We start from the raw sequence: 8,085 nt of genomic DNA on the forward strand, positions 1-8,085 counted from the left end.
CTTCTTTGTGCCTCAGTTACATCCGCTTTAAATGGGAATTAAGATTGTGAGCCTTATGTGGGACAGGGATTCTGTCCAACCCAATTATCTCATATCTACCTCAGCACTTAGTATAGTGTCTGCACATAGTAAGCTTAGTACACTAGTGGCCTATTTAAGAAGGGAAAGGAAGGGGATGAGGAAAGTTGTGAGGGATGAAAGGGAAGAGCAGAGACCCCATTCCATCCAGAAGTTCACAACCAGCTTCTGCCCTCTTAAAAACACATCCATGGTCTTTGTTCCTTGGACTTAGCCCCAAAGTCGCCCAACTCCTTCAGACTCCTGTCCTGGATCTCTCATGCCTAGAACCTAGACTGTGAGCCCACTGTTGGGTAGGGACTGTCTCTATATGTTGCCAACTTGTACTTCCCAAGCGCTTAGTACAGTGCTCTGCACACAGTAAGCGCTCAATAAATACAATTGATTGATAGAACCCTTAATCTCAATTTGCTTTCCACCCCTTTGCCCAGGAGGGTGTCTTCCCTTCCCCGAGATCAATCATCCATTCATTCATTCAATCATATTTATTGAGTGCTAACTGTGGGAATTACAATTCAGCGACAGAGACAATCCCTGCCTGCAACGGGCTCACAGTCTAGAAGGTGGGACAAGTAAAAAGGCATCACTAGCATCATTATAAATAAAAAGAATTATAGATGTGTATGCATCATTAATAAAAATAAATGGAATTATAATTATAAATATGTACATATATTCACATGTGCTGTGGAGCAGGGAGGAGCTAGAGCAAAGAGAGCGAGTCAGGGCAGTGGGGAGGGGAGGGGGAGCATACATTCATTCATTCATTCATTCAATCATATTTATTGAGCGCTTACTGTGTGCAGAGCACTGTGCTAAGCGCTTGGGAAGTACAAGTCAGCAACATATAGAGACCTTCTAGACTGTGAGCCTACTGTTGGGTAGGGACCGTCTCTATATGTTGGACTTCCCAAGCGCTTAGTACAGTGCTATGCACACAGTAAGCGCTCAATAAATATGATTGAATGAATGAATGAATGAATAGAGACAGTCCCTGCCCAAAAACGGGCTCACAGTCTCACAGGGAGCAGAGGAAAAGGGGGGCTTAATCAATCATATTTATTGAACGCTTACTATGTTCAGAGCACTGTACTAAGTGCTGGGGAGAGTACAATATAACAGAATTAGCAGACACATATTCCCTGACCATAATGAGCTTACAATGTAGAGGGGGAGCCAGGCATTAATATGAATGTATAAGTAATTTATAACATATTATTTAAAAATGTGTACATAAGTGCTGTGAGGTTGGGATGGGATGAATATCAAATGTCCAAAGGTCACAGATTGAAGTGCATAGAAGAGACACAGATTTACCTTCAGGAACACATTACGGGTGACCTTCCCCATAGAGAGCCATGTCTTCTCCTGCACTTTCCAAGCTACTGATGGATCTCTGTCTTTCTCTGACTCTGTATCTGTCTCTCTTTCTCCTTTTCTCTCTCTCTTTCACACACATATGGTCTAGTGGACAGAACAGTGGCCTGAGAGTCAGAAGATCATGGATTCTAATTCTGGCTCTTCCACTTGTCTGCTGTGTGACCTTGGGCAAGTCGTTTCACTTCTGTAAGCCTCAGTTACTTCATCTGTAAAATGGGGATTGACACTGCGAGTCCCACATGGGACAGGGACTATGTCCCTCTCGATTTGCTTGTATCCACCCCAACGTTTATTACAGTGCCTGAGAATTATTGAGTTCTTACTCCGTGCAGGGCACTGGACTAAGCGCTTGGGAGAGTACAAAACAGAGTTGGCAGGGAATGTCACAATGACGTTACAGTCTAGAGGGAGAGACAAACATTAAAATAAATAATTTATATTATACAATTTAAAGATATGCACCTAAGTGCTTTGGGAGTTAGGGTGGGGTGAATATCAAATGCCCAAAGATCACAAATCCAAGTGTATAGATGACCCAGAAGGGAATGGGTAAGCTAATCATGGGCAGGGAACGTGTCTACCAACTTTGTTATATTGTACCATCAACATCTTTAGCCTTTAGAGAAGCAGCATGATGTAGTGGATAGAACACAGGTCCAAGAGTCAGAAGGTCATGGTTCTAATCCAGACTCCGTTACTTGTCTGCTGTGTGACCTTGAGGAAGTCACTTCACTACTCGGGGGCCTCAGTTACCTCATCTGTAAAATGAGGATTTAATCAATCAATCAATCAATCGTATTTATTGAGCACTTACTGTGTGCAGAGCACTGTACTAAGCACTCGGGAAGTACAGGTTGGCAACATATAGAGACAGTCCCTACCCAACAGTGGGCTCACAGTCTAGAAGGGGGAAACAGAGAACAAAACCAAACATACTAACAAAATAAAATAAATAGAATAGATATGTACAAGTAAAATAAATAAATAAATAGATAGAGTAATAAATATGTACCAACATATATACATATATACAGGTGCTGTGGGGAAGGGAAGGAGGTAAGATGGGGGGAATGGAGAGGGGGATGAGGGGGAGAGGAAGGAAGGGGCTCAGTCTGGGTAGGCCTCCTGGAGGAGGTGAGCTCTCAGTAGGGCCTTGAAGGGAGGAAGAGAGTTAGCTTGGCGGATGTGGGGAGGGAGGGAGTTCCAGGCCAGGGGGATGACGTGGGCCGGGGGTTGATGGCGGGACAGGCGAGAACGAGGCACGGTGAGGAGACTAGCGGCAGAGGAGCGGAGGGTGCGGGCTGGGCTGGAGAAGGAGGGAAGGGAGGTGAGGTAGGAGGGGGCGAGGGGATGGACAGCCTTGAAGCCCAGGGTGAGGAGTTTCTGCCTGATGTGCAGATTGATTGGTAGCCACTGGAGATTTTTGAGGAGGGGAGTAACATGTCCAGAGCGTTTCTGGACAAAGACAATCCGGGCAGCAGCATGAAGTATGGATTGAAGAGGGGAGAGACAGGAGGATCGGAGATCAGAGAGAAGGCTGATGCAGTAGTCCAGACGGGATAGGATGAGAGCTTGAACGAGCAGGGTAGCGGTTTGGATGGAGAGGAAAGGGCGGATCTTGGCAATGTTGCAGAGCTGAGACCTGCAGGTTTTGGTGACGACTTGGATGTGAGGGGTGAATGAGAGAGCGGAGTCGAGGATGACACCAAGGTTGAGGGCTTGTGAGACTGTGAGCCCCACGGGACAGGGTCTGTGTCCAACCTGATTAGGTTGCATCTACCCCAGTGCTTAGTACAGTGCCTGGCACATAATAAGTGCATAACAAATACTGGTTATTATTATTATTTAGAGGCCACACTGTTCAGCACCTTATAAAATGTGAGAGAAAAATCTGTTTTTACCTAATGAGTTCATGATCTGAAATGACTGGAGGGTGTCTGGCCCCAAAATGTGAGGACTCAAACAAGCAAGGAAACGAGGGAAATCAAACAGTGCACATATCAAATAATATCAGTGATGGCTCTTCTGGATTGGCTTGTAAACTCATCGTGAACAGAGAATGAGTCTGTTATATTATTATATTGTACTCTCCCAAGCACTTAGTACGGTGCTCTGGCAAACAGTCAGCACTCAGCAAATGCAACTGACTCAATAAATATGATCGACTGACCTTCGTTAAATAATGAAAAACAATTGAGAAGCAGCATGGGCTAGTGGATAGAGCACGGGTTCTAATCCCAGCTCCACCACTTGGCTTCTCTGTGCCTCAGTTACCTCATCTATACAATAGGGATTGATACTCTGAGCCCCACGTGGGACATGGACTGTGTCCAACCTGATTATTTTGAGTCTACTCTAGTGCTTAGTAAAGTGCTTGGCTTAACAAATACCTTAAAAAAGACCCCCAGACCCCAAAACAAGTTGGCAATTGTAAGCTTGAGCCCCATGTGGGACATGGACTTTGTCCAACCTGATTATTTTGAGTCTACTCTAGTGCTTAGTAAAGTGATGGGCTTAACAAATAAAATAAAAAAGACCCCCAAACCCCAAAACGAGTTGGCAATTGTAAGCTTGTGGAAATCAAGGCATTTCAATATGGTGGTGGTGGGGTGGCAGATTGTAAATACATACAAAATGGCTTGGATTCGAATGCTGCCCAAGAAGTACTAGTGAAGCAGCGTGGCTCAGTGGAAAAGAGCCTGGGCTTTGGAGTCAGAGGTCATGGGTTCAAATCCCGGCTCTGCCAATTGTCAGCTGTGTGACTTTGGGCAAGTCACTTCACTTCTCTGGGCCTCAGTTCCCTCATCTGTAAAATGGGGATGAAGACTGTGAGCCCCTCATGGTACAACCTGATGACCTTGTAACCTCCCCAGCGCTTAGAACAGTGCTTTGTGCTTAATAAATGCCATCATTATTGTCTCCCCCTTTTAGACTGTGAGCCCACTGTTGGGTAGGGACTGTCTCTATGTGATGCCGATTTGTACTTCCCAAGCGCTTAGTACAGTGCTCTGCACATAGTAAGCGCTCAATAAATACGATTGATTGATTGATTGATAGTGACACCTGTTGAACTATAAATGGGATACTGGCGTGTCTGTTTCAAGAGAGGAAGAGGGAGTTTGGGGAATTGGGAAACAATGTGTCTTAGTGGAAAGAGCACAGGCATGGGGGTCAGAGGATTTGGGTTCTAATCCTGGTTCTGCCACTTGTCTGCTGTAGGACCTTGGGTAAATCACTTAACTCTTCTGTCTCAATTACCTCACCTGTAAATTTGGGATTAAATTCTCCTTCCTATTTAGACTGTGAACCTTATATGCATTTTTAGTACAGTGCTCTGCCCACAGTAAGCGCTCAACAAATATGATTGGATGAATGAATATAGCACAGGGACTGTGACCAACCTGATTATCTTGTATCTACCCCAGAGTTTAGCACTGTGCTAGGCACATAGTAGCACTTGAAAATTATTATTATTATTACAGGACTCCCAGCCAGTTGCATCCTTATATCCTGAGGTGATACCAGAAAAAATACATTTCACATTGGAAGCGAAATGTTATCCCAAGAAATTTTGGGAAATTCTCTAAAAGGAGCAACAGGACCTAGTGGAAAGAACCCAGGCCTCGGAGACAGAGGACCTAGGTTCTAATCCTGACTCTGCCAGATGCCTGTTGTGTGACTTTGGGCATATCACTTCACCAAGCACTTAGTACAGTGCTCTGCACACAGTAAGCGCTCAATAAATACGATTGATTGATTGATTCATCTGTTAAATTGGGATTCAATGCCCGTCCTCCCTCCTACTTAGACAATGGGCCCCTTGTGGAACAGTGACTGTGTCTAGCTTGATTAACTTACATCTTCTACAGCATTTAGATTAGTGCTTTGCATATAATAGGTATTTAGCGAGAACAACAATTGTTTTTATTACCATTATTATTAGTAGTAGTAGTAGTATTTTTTATGATGGCATTTATTAAGCGCTTACTATGTGCAAAACACTGTTCTAAGCGCCGGGGAGTTTACAAGATAATCAGATTGTCCCACGTGGGGCTCACAGTCTTAATCTCCATTTTCCAGATGAGGTAACTGAGGCCCAGAGAAGTTAAGTGACTTGCCCAAAGTCACACAGCTGACAAGTGGTGGAGCCGGGATTTGAACCGATGACCTCTGGCTCCATAGCCCGGGCTCTTTCCACTGAGCCACGCTGCTTCCCCGTATTATTATTAGTATTATTAGTATTAGTATTATTTCCCATATTATTAGTAGTAATAGCATTAGAGGACTACTAGCCAGGCCAGGGCCTTATATTCCTATATCCCTCTAGAATATAAACTCCTGTGGGCTGAGAATTTGTTTACAAACACTGGAATGTGTCTACCAACACCGTTATATTGGATTCTTTCATTCATTTATTCATTCATTCATTCATTCAATCGTATTTATTGAGCACTTACTGTGTGCACAGCACTGTATTAAGTGCTTGGAAAGTACAATTCAGCAACAGAGACAATCCCTGCCCAACAATGGGCTCACAGTCTAGAAGGGGAGAGTCAGACATCAAAACAAGTAAACAGGCGTCAATAGCATCAATATGAATAAATAGAATTATAGATATACATTCATTCATTCATTTATTCAATCGTATTTATTGAGCACTTACTGTGTGCAGAGCAGTGTACTAAGCGTTTGGGAAGTCCAAGTTGGCAACATATAGAGACGGTCCCTACCCAACAGTGGGCTCACAGTCTAGAAGGGGGAGGCAGACAACAAAACATGGAGACAGGTGTCAATACTATCAGAATAAATACAATTATAGCTATGTGCACATTATTAACAAAATTAACACAATATTATTCATTCAGTCGTGCTTATTGAGCGCTTACTGTGTGCAGAGCACTGTACTAAGCGCTTGGGAAGTACAAGTCGGCAATATATAGATGGTCACATATACATTATTAATAAATATGCACATATTTATACAAGTGTTGTGGGGCGAGAGGGAGGTAGAGCAGAGGGAGTGAGTTGGGATGATGGAGGGGGAGGAGGAGAAGAGGAAAAGGGGGGCTTAGTCTGGGAAGACCTCCCAGAGGAGGTGAAAAATCGAATTGGACACAGTTCCTCTCCCTTGTGGGGCTCACAGTCTCAGTCCCCAAATGAGGGGACTGAAGCACAGAGAAATGAAGAGTCTTGCCCAAGGTGCTCTGCACAAAGTAAGCACTTATTAAATAATAATAATAATGGTGGCATTTATTAAGCGCTTACTATGTGCAAAGCACTTTTCTAAGCGCTGGGGAGGTTACAAGCTGATCAGGTTGTCCCACGGGGGGCTCACAGTCTTCATCCTCATTTTCCGGATGAGGTAACTGAGGCCCAGAGAAGTGAAGTGACTTGCCTAAAGTCACATAGCTGACAATTGGCAGAGTAGGGATTTGAACCCATGACCTCTGACTCCAAAGCCCGGGCTCTTTCCACTGAGCCACGCTGCTTCTTTAATCAAATATGATTGACTGATCCTGAGGTAATTCCATAAAAGTAGACTTCATTCATTCATTCAATTGTATTTATTGAGCACTTACTGTGTGCAGAGCACTGTACTAAGCACTTGGGAAATACAAGTTGGCAACATTTAAAGATGGTCCCTACTCAACAGCGGGCTCACAGTCATACTGGAAGGAAAATGTCACGCTAAGAAATTGTGGGGAATTTTTTACAACTAAGACCCAGGATGCCCAAACCATATATGCCAGATGCCAGAGCCAGCATGCCTCAGTGGAAAGAGCCCGGGTTTTGGAGTCAGAGGTCATGGGTTCAAATTCCGGCTCCTCCAATTGTCAGCTGTGTGACCTTGGGCAAGTCACTTAGCTTCTCTGTGCCTCAGTGGACCTCATCTGTAAAATGGGGATTAAGACTGTGAGCCCCATGCGGGACAATCTGATCACCTTGTATCCTCCCCACCCCTTAGAACAGTGCTTTGCACATAGTAAGCGCTTAACAAATGACATTATTATTATTATTATTGTTATTATTATTATATATGAAAGGTCTAAGCCAAATTTATCTCCATAGGGGCTGAGGTGACACTTTTACTTTTTCTGCCTTCTCTAGACTGTAACCTCATTGTAAGCAGGGAATGTGTCTTACTAACTCTGTTGTACTCTCCCAAGTGCTTAGTACAGTGCTCTGCACATTATAAGTGCTCAATAAATACCATTGTACTTTCCCAGGTGCTTAGTACAGTGCTCCGCACATAATAAGTGCTCAATAAATACCTTTGATTGATTGACTGATTCTGCTGGCCTCACCCAATGTCTCCCTAAGGCGCTGTCAGAGGAATGTTGAAGAATACAGCCATCTGAACATTCAAAGTCCCAACCGCAAGTCATTTCATTCATCCACTCATTCATTCAATCGTATTTATTGAGCGCTTACTGTGTGCAGAGCACTGTACTAAGCGCTTGGGAAGTACAAGTCACAGTGAAAGAAAAAAAGCAGTCAGTATCTGACCAATAACATCCAAATCCATAAAAAATCTGTGCCGGAACCCTCTGAGGAAAATAAACCCCAGACTGAATCTTTACCCTACAGATGCTTATTAATAAACGTGTTAGAAATACCAACTGGGGA

The sequence above is a fragment of the Tachyglossus aculeatus genome, chromosome 3 (genome assembly GCF_015852505.1).
Source record: "Tachyglossus aculeatus isolate mTacAcu1 chromosome 3, mTacAcu1.pri, whole genome shotgun sequence".
Classification (NCBI taxonomy): Eukaryota; Metazoa; Chordata; class Mammalia; order Monotremata; family Tachyglossidae; genus Tachyglossus; species Tachyglossus aculeatus.